This window comes from Berghia stephanieae, chromosome 3 (genome assembly GCF_034508935.2).
Source record: "Berghia stephanieae isolate SIO BIC M18660-M18661 chromosome 3, UCSD_Bste_1.3, whole genome shotgun sequence".
Taxonomy (NCBI): Eukaryota; Metazoa; Mollusca; class Gastropoda; order Nudibranchia; family Aeolidiidae; genus Berghia; species Berghia stephanieae.
The window spans coordinates 30,186,516-30,205,626 of record NC_088362.1 but is presented as its reverse complement, the minus strand read 5'-3'; the positions used below and the strand labels follow the sequence as shown (position 1 = coordinate 30,205,626).

At 36.7% G+C, this 19,111-nt stretch overlaps 1 protein-coding gene across 4 annotated transcripts in view; it reads right to left on the bottom strand.

Annotated features, from left to right (window-relative positions):
- The window catches only part of LOC144967512 (uncharacterized), a 62,605-nt gene that overhangs the window by 13,836 nt on the left and 29,658 nt on the right, over positions 1–19,111 (bottom strand). The window contains exon 1 of one of the 4 annotated variants that reach the window (XM_078904887.1): positions 6,615–6,756. The exons of the other annotated variants lie outside the window; for them this stretch is intronic. The gene's annotated coding sequence lies outside the window, so the exon portion shown is untranslated. Of the gene's footprint in view, positions 1–6,614; positions 6,757–19,111 lie in introns of those variants that run through there. 4 annotated transcript variants of the gene reach the window in all.

Below are 19,111 nucleotides of genomic sequence, written 5' to 3'. Positions count from 1 at the left end.
TGAAACATGACGTGTTAATAGCAATTATTAGAAAGGTAGGGAAAGGTAGGGAATTCTGGAATATAGACATTAAAATGCTGTTAGAAAAATATTAGTAGATAGTGCTAACTTTAAAAGACAACTAACACCCAGACACTTCTTCTTTAACCCTCTCTTTACCAACTATAGGAAAATCGTCACATTCGTTACGATACAACCAACATTTTTATTATTTAAATTTCTTTTGTATATCATAAAATTTAAAGGAAATGAACAGTGTGTTGCAGAGCATGTTTTGCTAAAGAAATTCTGTATCGCAAGAACTTGTCTGCTATTATGTCTGAGTGGTAAAAAATATATTTTTGTGTTAGTTGGGTGAGAAGTTTTGGGGAAAATCCTGAAAATGGCTGGTAAGGAGAGGGTTAAAGACGCAAGCCTTGTTAAATCACACATTCTTTGAATTGCAAGAAAAAATATCAATCATAATAATATAACATGCGATTATCCGGTGTCCTGTATACGAGTATAAATAAATATATCCGTTATTATTTTGGTTGTGCCAATTGAATTGGTCACATGGAAATATTACCAATACTAATCATCGTTTCCGACTTCTGGTCCATGAGGCGTAAAATGAGGTCATCGCCCAGTTGGATTTCTTAACTCATTGAACCCTAACACCGACGATATCCGTAGCTTACCCAGGTTACTTTTTACCCCATGCCTATTTATTACATTTTTCTGAGACAAATTATAGGCATAGGATCAACAAGAGATGAAGTGAGTAGAAAAGTGCCAGAAAACAATAGAGAATAAAAATTTTCGTGGCGGTGGTGGGGTTTGAACCTGCGACCTTATTAGTGCGACAACTCCGCCTGGCAGGTGAGAGCGTGGCTCTACCGTGTGAGCTATCCACGAATACTAAAATATTCGTATCAAACTCAGGTCATTTCTAGAACTCTCTCTCACCCACTTCTGGAAATCGCGGGCTCGCTCGCCAACCAACCATCGCGAAGTTACTTGACCAGCAGTCTCTATTGTCTTCTGGCACTTTTCTATTCACTTCATATCTTGTTGTTACCAACATAAGTGCCTGCTCCACTCACTTTTCTGAATTAAAAATTCACCCCATACACCGGAGCATACTCAATGTCTCAATCGTTTCTATGTTATATGTTTGTGTTGAGAATATTGGCTATTAAGCTTAACTGCTGGTCAAAATTATTCGCGATGGTGGTGAACGAACGAATCGGCGGTCTCAAGAAGTGGGTGAGAGAGGGATCTAGTAATGACTTTGAGTTTGAAACGAATATTTTTTGTGTTCGTGGATAGCTCACACGGTAGAGCCACGCTCTCACCTGCCAGGCGGAGTTGTCGTACCAATAAGGTCGCAGGTTCAAACCCCACCACCGCCGCGAAAATTTTTTATTCTCTATTGTCTTCTGGCACTTTTCTATTCACTTCATATCTTGTTTGACCAGCAGTTAAGGTTAATAGCCAATATTCTCAACACAAACATATAACATAGAAACGATTGAGACATTGAGTATGCTCCGGTATATGGGGTGAATTTTAAATTCAGAAAAGTGAGTGGAGCAGGCACTTATGTTGGTAACAACAAGAGATGAAGTGAGTAGAAAAGTGCCAGAAGACAATAGAGAATAAAAATTTTCGTGGCGGTGGTGGGGTTTGAACCTGCGACCTTATTGGTACGACAACTCCGCCTGGCAGGTGAGAGTGTGGCTCTACCGTGTGAGCTATCCACGAATACTAAAATATTCGTATCAAACTCAGGTCATTTCTAGAACTCTCTCTCACCCACTTCTGGAAATCGCGGGCTCGCTCGCCAACCAACCATCGCGAAGTTACTTGACCAGCAGTTAAGCTTAATAGCCAATATTCTCAACACAAACATATAACATAGAAACGATTGAGACATTGAGTATGCTCCGGTATATGGGGTGAATTTTAAATTCAGAAAAGTGAGTGGAGCAGGCACCAACATAAGTGCCTGCTCCACTCACTTTTCTGAATTTAAAATTCACCCCATATACGGAGCATACTCAATGTCTCAATCGTTTCTATGTTATATGTTTGTGTTGAGAATATTGGCTATTAAGCTTAACTGCTGGTCAAGTAACTTCGCGATGGTTGGTTGGCGAGCGAGCCCGCGATTTCCAGAAGTGGGTGAGAGAGAGTTCTAGAAATGACCTGAGTTTGATACGAATATTTTAGTATTCGTGGATAGCTCACACGGTAGAGCCACGCTCTCACCTGCCAGGCGGAGTTGTCGTACCAATAAGGTCGCAGGTTCAAACCCCACCACCGCCACGAAAATTTTTATTCTCTATTGTCTTCTGGCACCTTTCTACTCACTTCATCTCTTGTTGTTACCAACATAAAGGCATAGGATCAATGCTAATGTTTATAGTTTTTTTGCATGTTAATGATAGTTGAATAAAACTATCTGTGCACATGCTCATTTTAAATACATTTTTCCCAATATTTAAAAGTAGCAAAAATCTCTAGGATTGAGTGAGTTAAGACTTACAAAAGATCGGCCACAAATTACTTTATACGCGTCTTATTATCAATATCGGTCAGTAGTGCAGTATTATCAAAAATCAATTTGTATGAAAATGTGTGTAGTTCAAAACGCAATCTGGACAAACAGTGTATCCCTAATTGAGCTTTACTCATATTATTCCCTCACCGTACTCATGTGTAAATTGAGTACCTGGCCGCTAACAATTGTTGTCTCTGTCGGAAAAAACATTGCTGTCAGGCGTCATGTCTCGTTCTACATGTTACGTGTTGCTGTTAGCCAGGGACCCCTTGTAAAACGCTATGAGCACGTTTAGTGGATATTGCGCTATAGTAAAGCTCAAGTTTGTTGGGGGTTTCTTTTACTGTTATTACTGTCCCTGCCGCTGCTCAATTCCCTACGTTTCTAATTGCTATTAACACGTCATTTTTCACCTATCCCATGCCTCAGGCAACTTCTCTCTCATGCATTGCAATTCGTGACAAATTAATTAATCTTATTAGAACTAATTGACAACAATAAGATATCCGTCAAGATTAATATGTGACCCTGTTTGACTTATTAACCCTCTCCTTACCACTTACAGCAAAATTGTCGCATTTGTTAGGACACAAAATACATTTTTCTTATTCAGATGATGATGATGTTGAAACTTTGAAGAATGATCTTCGTTTAAGCAATAAGAAAAGAAATGTGTTTCTTCGAGAGCTTGTTTGAGTTTAAAGTATCAATTTTTCTGCCATTTTGGGAAAATGCTGAAAATGATCGGCAAGGAAAGAGTTAACCCTTTGTACATTTAATGGATAACGATACAATATTATGTATTATAACCCACCAAAACAATAGCAATTCTGATTTTAACTACCTTGGGAGTTTTAACTCTTAAACATAAACATAAAACATTAAATAAAGTAAAATTCCCTTTATTCATCCCATAGGCGAAATTAGTCTTAAGCGTCTATTCCAAGGGAAGACAGGAATAACCCAGGCGTTAGCCGCAGTACCACATCGCCGCACATTGAGCTAGGGTGAGGTGACTTTCTTAAGGCCACACAGTGCAGCGGAAGGTGATCGAACTCGGTACTTTTTGGGTACGAAGCAAAGACCTTACCACTGAGCCACGCTGTCCCCTTGGGTAGACTTAAGTGTTTTCAAAATAACTGTCAGGTACTCATCTTTGCCTAATTCAAGTGGGGTAATTTCTATAATGCTTTATACCAATGATAAAAATTTGGAGTGTTTTGGATGGTTCTCACCTCTATAGCCTTAACTACGTTCAACATCGCTTGACTTTCGTTATGATAGACGACATTTGGTACAGTGAATGACATAATTAATCGGATGGTGAAAAGGTTTGAACTGAGATATTGCCAAGTTTAGTTAGAAGGTCAATTTTTATTAAAAATGAGTTCTTGTCAAAAATGAATAAATCAACATTGTTTGTAGCTACATCTTCGGGAAAATTTAAAGCTTAATTTCACTTTTAAATATTTTTTACAGCTATTCAAGTTGAAAAAGTATGGGATTTGAGAAAAGTTGCTGGATTCCTTTCCCATACATCTGACCATAACTTCATGAAAAATCGCCCGATTTGCTTCAAATAAAGATTAAAATGCACTGGGGAGCATATTCTTTCAGAAAATGCAAAAATGCAAATCCAAAATTTTCACCTTCGTTGATTATGTCATGCACTGACACATTTTGTATCGAATGGCCATGAACGTCACGTCAGTGCATGACTATTATCGCAAGCAACGATTGGACTTTCCACACCAGACAGAGGGCGTTTGATGGCACTAAGGTGATTAACGCCTCGACCTATTGAGCCTTGATTTTGACGGTTGATTAGTTCTGTGGTTTGGACGCGAACACTTTGGACTCTTTGCACTTAAGACTATGGCCATTGTGCACGGGGAAGATATTTGTGACCCAACGTATCCTAGTGGTATTAATTTGAGGTGGTTTATATGGTAAAATAAATGTAATCATATACATGAGACCTGCATTTTTTCAGGTTGAATCGTTCTGTGGTTGGGACGAGCAATCTGGACGCTGTGCAGTTCAGAATATCATGGCCAACAATTTGCACTCTGAGCATTTCAGAATATTATGGCCAACAATTTGGGCGCTGTGCAGTTCAGAATATCATTAACAACAATTTGGACGCTGTGCACTTCAGAATATCATGGCCAACAATTTGGACTGTGCAGTTTATAACATTATGGTCAACAAGTTGGACTCTGTGCACTTCATATATTGTGGCCAACAATTTGGACTGTGCACTTGTGGCCACAGATTTCGACAAAAGAGATTTGTGACTCCGTGCGTCTTAATGGAATTATGCCCTGGTCGTTTAGATGCTTAAAAAACATTTATAATAAAAAAACTGAGACCTGTAATTTGTTCTCATATTTCCATTTGATTTTTAAAATAATTTTTGCGTCGAGTTGAACTGACAATATTCGATTTCTTTTTTTTTTTTTTGTCATTTATGCGCATATAATATGCATGTCTGATAACCAATGCAATAATGGGCTTTTTCATTGTTGTAGACAATATTTTGCAATGGATTGAGAGCATAATATTTCCATCACACCAATGAGACAATAACAGTTCAAGTTGTCAGATTCGTAATTGGGTATGTACTTTAGTCATAACCGATTTATTTGCACTTTTTTCAAGGTCTGATAACCCAATTGAAATGGAAATACTTTCAAATTAGTCTCCATTATAACAATGCTGAAATCTGGCTCATAAATAAATATAGCGCATCTAGATGCTCCTAATAAACAAATTGTGCGGCTATGCGGTCTTGTGGTATGACACTCGCTTTTGGATCGGAAGGTCCTGGGTTCGAGCCTCGTTCCGCGCATAGTTGAGTCATTGGAAAATACTCTTTACTCACATTCTCTTACCGTACTCAGGTGTAAAATGAGTACCTGGCCGTTAATAGTGCTGTCTCTGTCGGAAAAAAAATTACATTATCGCCTAACACGTGCCATGACTCGTTCTTTATGTTAGGTGTTGTTGTTTGCCAGGGACACTTTGTAAAGCGCTTTGAGCACAATTAGTTAATATTGCCCTATATAAAAGCTCATACAAAAAAAAACATTATATGACCTATCGCCTCTAATTGGTATTATGTCTTGATGAAATAGATTGCTAAAACTGAATATTAAGAACTATAATTTGTATAATTACACAATTTGAGTCCTGAGTAGTTTACGAAACTGCAATCATTATTCATAGTTGTGCGGCTATGCGGTCTTGTGATATGACACTCGCTTTCGGATCGGAAGGGCCTGGGTTGGAGCCTCGCTCGGCGCATAGTCCTTGGAAAAGGCTTTTTTCTCATATTCTCTCACCGTACTCAGGTGTAAAATAAATACCTGGCCGTTAACAGCGTTGCCTCTGTCGGAAAAAATTGTAATATCGCCTAATAGTCGTCACGTTTCGTTCTATATGTTACGTGTTGCTGTTGGTCAGGTGAGCACGTTTAGTGGATATTGCGCTATATTAAAGCCCAATTCATAATAACAATGTGAAGCAGAAATTGTGCGTGATGTCACAGATTCCTCTCTTCCTGTTCAAAACTCATCGGAAGCGTATAACCAGTCCGGTTCTCAGAACTACAAATGCATGGCCGAAGTTTGATTTTAATAATTGCATCCCATCTATCTGATATAATTTAGTTTGATCAAGCCCGATGGAAATAATTAAATTAAAGTTTTAAAAGTCCGAAACAAAAAATTCAGATTTTATTTTCAAACATAACATATCAGTGTAAGGAGTGCTTAGGTCAAAGAACTTTAGATGCTCTGTGAAAAAAGAGAGGCTCGGGTCAACGTATGCATATATGCAGGTCTGAATGTGAGAGAATGTGAGTAAAGAGCCTTTTCCAAGGACTGAACTATGTGCCGAAGGAGGCTTGAACCCAGGACTTTCCGATCCGAAAGCGAGAGTCATACCTGTAGACCACATAGCCACACATTGCCTTTGGTTACAGACATGCAAATATTTCCCATTAGGATATATCACAGTTTTGAGAGTATGGGTAACAAATATTTTTTTGAAAATATTTCAAACTCACCTGGAATTGAAAGTTTTTTAAAAAACTACGAATTTCTTTCCTTTAACTCAATCAACTTGTGTTTCATCCATCCACGAATACATTCGATTTAAATTATGTTACTATTATTACGTGTCCGCTTCATCGCACTCTGTCCTGTTCTGTTCTGTTCTGGCTCTGCTTGGCTTCTCCTCCGTCTGTTTTCTCCCATTCTCTCCCTCCCCCCCTCTCTCTCTCTCTCTCTCTCTCTCTCTCTCTCTCTCTCTCTCTCTCTCTCATTAATTGTATCAAATAAGTTTTGTTGTTGTGCGCTCGTTGATTATCTGTTTGTATTGATTGCAATTTGTATAGCAGGGCTTTTGTGTGGTTTGGTTCTTCTCACGGTTAGGGCGGTACTGCCAGTATGAATTTTTTATGTGAGACATCGCATCGATTAGGTATTGTTTTGGAATGGGTCGGATGACGAACATTGATTATTAAAGTCAGAATTATCAACAATTTGAACTTTTTAGTATTTTAAAGTGTTAAAAACGGAAGTCAATCTTATCAATAAAGGTATTTATTATATTAAAATTTTATAAATTTAGTTTAAAATTTAATTTTTGGGTATCGGAGTTCAAGCCGCCATAATACCGTTTAGAGATCGATGGTCACAATTTATTATTATCAGATGGTAGTTGAGTTATATAAAGTGCAGTGTTGCGTAAGTGAGAGCAGGGAAAGATAAAACGTGGGGAAGAGGGAAGGGGGGAGAGAGAAGCAAAAATAACAGGGAGGGGGGGGGGGGCAGCAGGAAGGGGAGGTGGAGGGCGAGTGAAAGCGTGTCTGGAATAATATTGATTAATTTGTTGCAGAGCAACGAGATCGAAAGTTTAATGATGATAACTGTTGGGGGGAAGGGGGGGGGAGGTCGGGGGATTCAATAGCTCAGTTGGTAGAGCAAGCTCTTTGCTTCACATGCAGAGAGATGGACGGGGAATGGGGATGGATCCCAGCTGAAGTCTGGTGAAAGTACTTTCAGATAGAGGAGAGTCCTATCAAAAGGATAGCAAGCAATTGATGTTGTTTGTGTAAGGCTATAGACTCCGGGATAAACACCGGCTGCATGGGTACCATGGCTCTGAGGGGCTTCTGTAATGTTGATCTGGCTTAGTTGTCACAATATCCAGAATTATGCTTCGTACCCAAAGGATGCCGAGTTCGAACACCCGCCGCTGCGCTGTGCGGCCTTGAGCAAGTCACATCGCCGTAGCTCCAACATGTACCCGCTGTGGGCAAGAACCTGAGACCGCAGAGCATCTAGTCGAACGGTGTGTTGTGAGGATGCTACCCGGCGGGTTTGCGACGGTGCACGAATGCGGACCGGACTTTGCTGATTGGGTCGATCGTCATAACATAGTAGTGTGCAAACCATAAGAGGCTGCCGCCGTAGCTCAATTTGAGGCGCTGCACTGCGGATGACGTCTGGGTTATTCCAGTCTTCCCTTGGAATAGACCCTAGAGACAAATTTCCCCTATAGGATGAATGAAGGGAATTTTATTTTATTATTTTCAAAATGTAATCATTTATACACACAAATATCCATATCCATGAGGTGTGCTCAAAGCGATCTACAAGAGATTCTAAGCAAACAGCAGCACATAAAATGTAGGAAAAGACATGACGGTATCATGCACGGCCAAGTACGTACTCATTTTACACCAGATAATGATGAGAGAATTGAGTTTAATTAAAAGATATGCCTCACATAGGACTCGAGTTCGTGCGCACCAGAGCGGGTTCGAACCAGGGACCTATCGGTCCGGAGGCGAGTATCACCCCCCCCCCCCTAGACCACAAAGCCTCAAAATTCAAGTAACAGCTATCGTGGCCAATTATTGGGTGAAATATGAATGTCAACATTCAATACATGCAAAGCTTTTGGATAACTGATTTGAAAGTTTGAGCCTCGCTCGGCGCATAGCTGAGTCCTTGGAAAAGGCTCTTTACTCACATTCTTTCACGTTTCTTGGGTGTAAAACGAGTACCTGATCGTTCAGCACAGCGTTGTGTCTGTCGAAAAAAATTGTATCGCCTATAATATCACCTAAACAGGCGTCATGTCTCATTCTACGTGTGAGTACTGCTGTACGTCAGGAACCCATTGTAAAGCGCTTTCAGCACGTTTAGTGGATATTGCGCTATATAAAAGCTCACATTAAGGTTAAAGTTCAAGTTCAAGTATATTAGAGAATTGTATCCTAGATGTACCATTCTACTCCTGAGTCAAGACTAGGGCCAATCATCAAAGTCTAACACAGACGTGGGTAAGAAATTATCGCTATAAAAGTTACAACATTCGATTAAAGACAGTATACGGTTCTTGCATTTGAGATGTGGGTGTGTAGAAGAATGTTGAGGCTATCATGGACAGACAGGTATACGAACGAGGAAGTGTTGGAGAAGATGAGCAAGGAAATAATACTGATCGATAACATCAGAAAGAGGCAGTTACGGTTTCTGGGACATATGTGGAGAAGAGACGGAATAGAAAAGTTGGTAAGATCTGGGATAATCGAAGGAAAGAGAGCTACAGGAAGACAGAGAATGACATATTTAGATAACCTAAGAATGGCCAAATGTGACTTAAAAAGCAACATAGCTTTCATGCGCACCGCAGAGGATCTTGATTCGTGGAGACAGCTGATCGGCAACGTGCTCAAGAGCACAAGCCACGATGGACGGTTTTTGCACTCTTGCTTTTTGGAATTCCGGACGTGTTGCCAACCGAAGCACGACCTTGCGAGTGCGCGTTGGGAACAAAGTTCGAATTCCAAAACGCAAAAGTGTAACAAATCATTTATTCTACCTTGACAATCCATTCCGATTTCTTCATCTTTGAATAAAATACATCTTCAAAAACATTCAAAAAATTCTTCTTTTTTAAAAATCTGATTTTTAGTGAAATTTTCACTTAATAATCTAACGTCACCAATTATTATTGTACACATGGTATCATTTCGGGTTACTATTTAGGTACAGGGGTGGAATTTAAAGTAAGTTCCTCATTATTTATCCCTAATTGACGCAATTACTGTTCTCCTGTTTTTGGATGAACTATGAAATATTATCGTTGAAATTCTTTCTTTCTTTCTTTTTTTTCTTTGGTGTTAACTGGAAAAGAGTTTTGACAACGAAACGTTCAGCGATAAGCATATTGATTATTTTGATCAATATTTTAACAACTGGTATAATTATTCTTGTTTGGTGGTTTGTTTGTTTTTTAAAGTATTGATTAGAATATGTTGTTGAAATGAAATGTTTGTCGTGTATTGTTTACTTGTGAGCAAATATAATATAAAATGTCAATTGTCTCATTATGAGCATAATGATGGTTGTGATCAATGAAATTTTAGACAAGGAAATAAATGGTGCAATTTTGTAGATAAAAACGAGACAATGCCTCAAAATTTGTAATCGATTCTTTTTCGGACCATTCCAATTTGTAACACTTTATTTTTGTTATCGTTTGTTTGTCTGTTTTGTTTTTGTTTTGTTTGTTATTTCAAAACTGTAAAAGAGGCCGTTGTATACGTGGTGTTGATAATATTGCCAATGTAATATAACATATTTTTTTTTCTTGTTTACCTGAAGAAGGCCAATGGCCGAAACGTCGTTTACTTTGTTTTGTATCTTTTATAAGAGTCATTTTTATTTTTACTCCCATATTTTACTATACATTTTATTGACTCATTTAGGCACCTCTAGAATTTGGTATTGATATTATTCACTAGAAGTGTTTTACAAACAAAAATTAATGGAGTTTTGCATTGTGTTATTTTCAGATAGAGTTTTGCATTGTGTTATTGAGCATCACACAGTGATGAAAATGCGCGATATGAATGGCATGAATTATTTATTATTATTATTATTATTATTATTATTATTATTATTATTATTATTATTATTATTATTATTATTATTATAACGTATGGCCTGTCATTTCGAAACGTTTTAAATTAGAATAAACACGATTCTTACAATTGAACTTTAATCTTTGAATATAAAATGTTTCATTCAGATCGTATACAAAGCATTGCAAAGCGCATTTGAACACAATGAAAACCGTAGAATTGTGTTATATAAATATAAAGCTACATAATTTCGAAAACAAAGACTTATTTTCAACATGTTTATATTTCACACGCGACTGTAAAAAAAAAAGGACTTGTATTGACTCAATAATAGACAATGCATTTGTATTTACATATTGAAAAATAAAATATATCTTTTTTTTTTTGCCCGGAAAACTAAGCGGCGTATAAAACCTGAGCATTTATATAGATAGTTCGAAGATGACGTCACTCAGGTTTTTGTTATTGTTTTTTGTCATCCGCATTTTATGAGTTATGCTCACTGAACTGTATTAACCTGACTATAAACGTTCATGGATACACACAGTTTTGTGTGTTGGTCCGTTATACTTCCGGATGGCAATGTTATGAGCTTCTTAGCCAAGCGCATACTATCTATAGCTCGCTATTCACTAATAGTGCTCAAAGCGCTTTACAATGTGGTCCCTAGCCAACAACAACACTTAACATGTAGGACAATACATGACGTCTGTGAGGCGATATTACAATATTTTCGGACACAGACAACGATGCTAATGGCAAGGTACTCATTTTACACCTGAGTACGGTGAGAATTTGTGAGTAAAGCGCATTTTCCAAGGATTCAATTGTGCGCCTCCTAGAGCGAGTGTCAGTGTTATATAACAAGACCACGTAGCAGACCTGTCAAATACAAAGAAATAATTGTAAAATTACGATTTTAAAAAAATGATATGGCGCAATATCTACTTAATGTGCTCAAAGCGCTTTACAAGGGGTCCCTGGTCAGCAGCAACATTTAACATGTGGGACGGGACATGCCGCCTGTAAAGCGATATTACAATTTTTCGGACAAAGACAACGCTGTTAACGGCCAGATACTCATTTTACACCTGAGTACGGTGAGAGAAAGTGAGTAAAGAGCATTTTTTCAAGGATTCAACTATGCGCCTCCTAGAGCGTGACTCCAAAAGCGAGTGCCAGTGTCGTACAACAAGACCACATAGCAGACCTGTCGAATACAAAGAAATAATCGTAAAATTACGATTTTTTTTAGCTCCACTTTCAGAACTTCATAATTATCTCTAAGTCATATTGAAAATTTAATTCGATGTCAGAGTACATACTTTAAAGGATTTTGGAGTGTTATTTACTCATTATAAGGGTAAATTATTGATCCATAAAGTTAACTATAGATAGTATGAGTTTGGCTAAGAAGCTCATAACATTGCCATTTGAAGTATAACGGACCAACACACAAAATTATGAGTAACCTAGATCGTTTATAGCCTGGTTAATACAGTTTAGTGAGAATTACTCATAAACGCGGAAGGCAAAAAGCAATAACAAAGACCAGAATGACGTCATCTTCGTTCTATTTATAGGGAGTAGTTTACGAAACCATATTATTCCACCCCTCTTCCTATAAATAGTAACGCGTAATGATATCATGTTTGCAATATTAATTTTGACGTCAGCAGATTATCAAGCGTAAATTTCACTAAATATCTGATTCTTTAAAAAGAAGTTTATCATTTAAATTTTTCTGAAGATGTCTTGTATTCAAAGATGACGAAATAAGAATCGATTGAGGGTAGAATAAATGATTTCTTACACTCTTGCGTTTTGGAATTCGAACTTTGTTCCCCAACGCGTACTCGCAAGCTCGTGCAGCGGAATTCCAAAAAGGAAGAGTGTAAGAATCGTAGATTCATTCCTCTTAACCCTCTCCTTATCAGCCATTTTCAGAATTTTCCCCAAAACTTCACACTCACACAACACAAAAACAGACATTTCTTACTCAAACAGAAAAGCAACAAGCACATTGTATACGTAATATTGTTCGACAATATGAACTCTATTACAGAATGTCAAGTTTTGATAGATAGAATGCGCTTGGCCAAGGAGTTCACAACATTGCCATCCGGAAGTATAACGGACCAACACACAAACTCTGTGTAACCATGAACGTTTATAGTCAGGTTAATACAGTTTAGTGAGAACAACTCACAAACGCGGATGGCAAAAACAATAACAAAGGCCTGAGTGACGTCATCTGCATACTATCTATAGCTATAGATAGAATGCGCTTGGCCAAGGAGTTCACAACATTGCCATCCGGAAGTATAACGGACCAACACACAAACTCTGTGTAACCATGAACTTTTATAGTCTGGTTAATACAGTTTAGTGAGAACAACTCACAAACGCGGATGGCAAAAACAATAACAAAGGCCTGAGTGACGTCATCTGCATACTATCTATAGATAGTTCGAAGATGATGTCACTCAGGCCTTTGTTATTGTTTTTGCCATCCACGTTTGTAAGTTGTTCTCACTAAATAGTATTAACCAGACTATAGATAGTATGCAGATGACGTCACTCAGGCCTTTGTTATTTTTTTTGCCATCCGCGTTTGTGAGTTGTTCTCACTAAACTGTATTAACCAGACTATAAAAGTTCATGGTTACACAGAGTTTGTGTGTTTGTCCGTTATACTTCCGGATGGCAATGTTGTGAACTCCTTGGCCAAGCGCATTCTATCTATAAGATTTCATAATTTGAATATTAGCTTTAAATATGTGACCCAACATTTCAAAACGGTATTATGTCGGTATGAACCATGCTAAAAAGTCAAATTAAAGCTGAACTGGCCAGCAATATGAATTATTGGTATTTAGCATTCTAAAATATGATATTCATTCTCCTCGTTGGGTCACATATATGACAGCATTCATAATAATATGTCAGTAATAAGAATGGGGTTTTTGTTTTGTTTTGTTTTGTTTTCATTTTTGATGTGTATTTTGTTGAGTTTTTATGTTCAATTTCCTTCCATGGTTTTATCTGTTTCTCCCTTTTTTAAAAATATGTTTCTATCCCAAAGAGTGTGTAGTGTGCAATATATTGTTGCCGACGTGCACTTATATGTAGGTCTGATAACACAATTCATTCTGGGAACATTGTTGTGATGGAAATCTTTAAAAAAATGACGCAAAATAATGTCCATTACAACATTGTTAAACTAGGCCCATAATTGCGTTTGGATGTCAGACCTGCATATATATACACGTCGATTGTTACTAATGTTTTAAAGGCAATTAAAGAATACTAGATCCATTTTATATCCTGACTATATTATGGTCTTGTGGTATGACACTCGCTTCCAGATTGGAAGGTTCTGGGTTCGAGCCTCGCTCGGCGCATAGTTCAGTCCATGGAAAAGGCTCTTTACTCACATTCTCTCATTGTACTCGGGTGTAAAATGAGTAGCTAGTCGTTAACAGCGTTGTCTCTATCGGAAGAAAAAAAATGTTGTATTATCGCCTCACAGGCGACATGTCTCGTTTTACATTTTACGTGTTGCTGTTGGTCAGGGACCCTTTGTAAAGAATTTGAGCACGTTTAGTGGGATATAGCACTATATAAAAACCTAAAAAAAAACACCCAAAAATTGATCTTTTATATAGCGCAATATCCATTAAATTTGCTCAAAGCGCTTTACAAGGAGTCCTTGGTCAGCAGCAACATTTAACATGTAGGACGGTAAATGACGCCTGTTAGGCGATATTACAATTTTTCTGACAAAGACAACGCTGTTAACGGTCAGGTACTCATTTTACACCTGAGTACAGTGAGAGAATATGAGTAAAGAGCCTTTTCTCAGGACCTTCCTATCAGAAGGCGAGTGTCATTCCACAAGAACACGTGGCCGCTCAAGCTATTACAGATTCGATATGATTTGATAAAAATGTGTCTGATTCAATGCGATATATGACCCTTATCCTCAAAACGGTATTAAGTCGGGATGATTAAGATGCTGAAAATGGAATTTATAGCCAGAAATATCACGCTGAAGTTGAGTTTAAATGCTTTATAGAGCTCTAGAGGAGAAGGAATATCATAGTTTACTGTGCTAAATATCAACGGTTCATATTTTTGACCACTTTAACTATCATTGTACTTTTTAGCATCTGATCCATCCCTACTTAATACCGTTTTGAGACGAGGGGTCACATATAAGACCAGTTCGAAACGGCGTGTTACAAATGTAACGATTGGGGAAAAACAGAAAGCAGATAATATTGATTTTTAAATGTTTCATAGCTCATATTTACTCAAGAGGAAAATGTACTTTACTTATTGTGTGACATCATTATTTGTGTTTAAATCGTTTTGTTACAATGAATGGAACATTTCTGTCGAAAATACTTTAACTATTGTTTCACAGTCTCGAGCATCATCAGTCTGTCAATGATATAATATAATAATATGTGATATGTCCAAGTATCAATGACATCATGTGATACTCAAAACGTGGTTACAATGAAACCGTTCCTCTCATGCTTTGTTTTGTCTCCATGGTAACAGTGTCAGTCTGTCAATTAACTGAGAATGTTATTCCTTTGTTTCGATATCAATTAACAGTTTAATCCAAAGGTTTTTTTTTTGAATGAAAAAATCAATAATTAACGAAAGGAAACTACCAAAAATAATTTAATAGTTAAGTGTGTGTATATATATATATATATATATATATATATATATATATATATATATATATATATTATATATATGACTTTGGTCATTGGCCCCAGTCTTGACTCAGGCGAGATTGGTATATATATAATATATATATATATATATATATATATATATATATATATATATATATATATATATATATATATAATTATATATATATAATATATATATATGTGTGTCATATATATATAATATATATATATATATATATATATGTGTGTGTGTGTGTGTGTGTGTGTGTATGTATATATATAGGAGTTTAGGATATTTCATCAAATAAAAAAAATGGCCTTTAGTGTTTTAGACTAGCGCCCTATCCAAGGGATAGCAAGCATTTGCTATTGTCCGTTTCACACTATAGAAACTGGGATAAACTCTGGCTCCATGGGCTGGATGACTCTGAAGGACTACGAAATAAAAGGTAAATAAACGCTGTGTAAATGTCATATAAAAGCCCACTGCTTGCTCTCCTTCCAAAGACTTTAATATTTGCTCCTAGACCACAGTAGTATTGTTATCTGCCTAAAAGCATTTGGGACGATAATATTATGAGAAATAATTGATCTGAAAATATTTCACAATTCAACTATTTACAAAAAGTGGCAATACGGCGATTATTTTTATTAAAATGTAAATTTATTTATTGCAATCCTAAAGTAAACCTTTAGCCATGTAATTTTATGTTACGTTATGTTATGTTATGTCATATTATTATCATGTTATGTTATGTTATATTGACAAAACACTGAAATAAAGGTGCATATTCCCATGCAACCAATCGTCCCAAAACGGTATTTATTATATAGGTGTGTACAAGACGCCAAATAGTAATTTTAATGTTAAAATGACAAAAGAAAAAAGTTTAGCTATATAGAGCAATATTCATCAAAAGTGCTCAAAGCGCTTTACAAGAGGTCCCTGGCCAACAGAAACACGTAACATGTAGGACGAGACATGACGCCTGTTAGGCGATATTACAATTGTTTTTTTTTCCAACGGAGACAACGCTGCCAAGGTACTCATTTTACACCCGATTACGGTGAGAGAATGTGCGTAAAGAGCCTTTTATTATAACTCAACTATGCGCCGAGCGAGGCTCGAACCCAGGAACTTCCGATCCAAAAGTGAGTGCCATACCACAAGACCACATCCACACATGTAGGTTTGTGTTAGACGTCAGATAGATATTTTAAAGTTAAAATGTCGAGATTGGCGGCTATGTAAACGAAAATTTCGGAAACAAAGATCAAGAACAAAATTTGGTGATATATCGTTTGCTTGTTTCGACCCCAAGATTTGGAATGAACTACCGCGTGGTCTGAGGGAGTGCAAGTCTTTACCTGCCTTTTAAAAGAATCTCAAGTCACATCTTTACTGTATTTGCTTTTATTGACGTTTTGAATCCTTGATTTGGCTATGAATTCATTGCATTTTTTTTCACTCAAAATTGATAATTTATATTGTAAAGTACCCAGAGTTTGTGTTTTACACGAGAATGAGCGCTGTATAAATGTGTATTATTATTATTATTATTATTATTATTATTATTATTATTATTATTATTATTATTATTATTATTATTATATTATTATTATTATTATTATTATTATGTAGTCTAGTGGTTGACACTCGCCTTCGGACGTATTGCCCGGAGTTTGAGACCTATTCTGAGTGGTGCATAGTGAGTCTTTTGAAAAAGTTGTTTACTCACATTCTCTCACCGTACTCAGATATAAAACAAGTACCTGGTCGTTAACAGAGATATCTCTGTCCGAGATTTAATGTAATAACATGGCTTAACACATGGCGTCATGTCTCGTCCTAGATGATAAGTGTTGCTGATGACTTGGGACCTCCTGTAAAGCGCTTTGTGCACGTTTAGTGAAAATATAAATGCTCACGTTTTTTATGCTGTTGATTTAGGCTTTGGTTTGTTTTGTTTTTGTTTATTTTATATTTTTTGGTCCATTTATGCTTTGTTTTATTTAATTTTTACTAATTTTTTTTCAGTGAATATGTTTGATTGTCAACTGGAATCACCCATGTTGCCCACGTGAGCAAATTAGGGGTTAATAATCTTGCCCAAGGGTAAAAATGAAAGTGCCTGAACCCGGGACTTTCCGCCGGATCACAGTACAATGCCTTAACCACGTCTCGCCTCCCCCCCCCCCCCCCCCCAGACCCCACTTCCATTTGACAGGCTGGTGAGACTTAAGAAAGGAGTGACCTGATAACATTCAGGACAAAAATCAAATATTGATAAAAAAGTCTTTGATGATTTCTCTATGTGGGAAAGTGTCAACTTTATCGTCATGCATCATTGACTTTGACCGATATGTTGGACACCATAGTTATTTTAAAAACACAGTATGTGCTGGTTGGTTTACATTGCATATAGTCTACTGTGTTCTTAAAACAACGGACTGAATTGGAAAAAAATGAGCTTTTATATAGCGCTATATCCACTAAACGTGCTCAAAGGCTTTTACAAGGGGTCCCTGGTCAACAACAACACGTAACATGTAGAACGAGACATGAAGGTGGGATTAACAAAATTACTTATCTCTTATTTATCCGTTTTGAGCGACGTGTACATATATGCAGGCCTGACATCCGAACAGTTTTATGGGCCTAGTTTAACACTGTCGTAATGAACAATTTCTTGCGTCATTTTTTTGAGATTTCAATGACAACAATGAGCCCATAAGGAATTGGGTTATCAGACCTGCAAATAAGTGCACGTCGGCTGGAAACAATTGAAGACAGGCATAACCAAATTAATAATCTCTGATTTATCCATTTTGAGAAATTGAAGACTATTTCCTTTAGAGAGTTTTTATTCTTTTTTTTTGTTTGTTTTGTTTTGTTTTTTGGTTTGTTCTTTTTTTTTTTGCTCATTATATTTTATTTGATCAAAATAAAATTTGATATCAATTCAAGGGAATGCTTGTATTAATGGATACTAAAAATAAAGTTTACGCTATAATTTACGCTATGGGGGGGGGGGGCGAAGTGGCCGAGAGGTGGGGACGAGGGGGGGGGGGGTGGAGGGGGCATCTTTAAAATAAACGTGGTAAAATCGCTCTTATGCATTAATTTGAAAATCCCTCCTTCTTCAAATATAATTTTTTGTTAATGTTCAGTGTGTTATTTGTCATTTTAATAATCATAACATACGCGCTCTGTTTTCTTTTGTGTAATAAAATATCTACTAAAAATCATTTACAGTATTAGAAATCTAATAAAATCCAAAATCCAAACATGCACAAGATGATAACACAAATAGTGAAGTTGACGTCACTCAGGTCTTTGTTATTGTTTTTTGCCATCCACGTTTATGAGTAATTCTCACTAAACTGTCTTAACCAGGCTATAAAAGATCATGGATACACACAGTTTTGTATGTCGGTCCGTTATACTTCCGATGGCAATGTTGTGAGCTTCGTAACCAAGCGCATATTATCTATATGTAAATTTGAACGAGTCAGAAAGACATAATTAATCTCATTAATTACAGTAGGTATTAATTACAATTCCAATTTTGTAACCAATCGCCTCGAAACGGTATTATGATGTAAAAAGTAATAAACAAAAAACAAATATAACAGCTTAAAGAAGAAAAAAATTAGAAAGAACAAAATACTTAGACATGGAACTTTTTGGACTCAAAACCCTTCTTCAGCCAACAACAACAACAACAAAAAAAAAAACAATGAAAACATAAATATTTATGTCTGTATTGTTTTTTGTTTTGTTATTTATTTCTTTTTTTTTTGTTGTTGACTGAAGAAGAGTTTTGAGTGCAAAACGTTCCGCGTTTAAGTATTTTGTTCTTTTTTTTTTTTTTTGTAACCTTGACAAAGAATGTACTAGGACGTTAG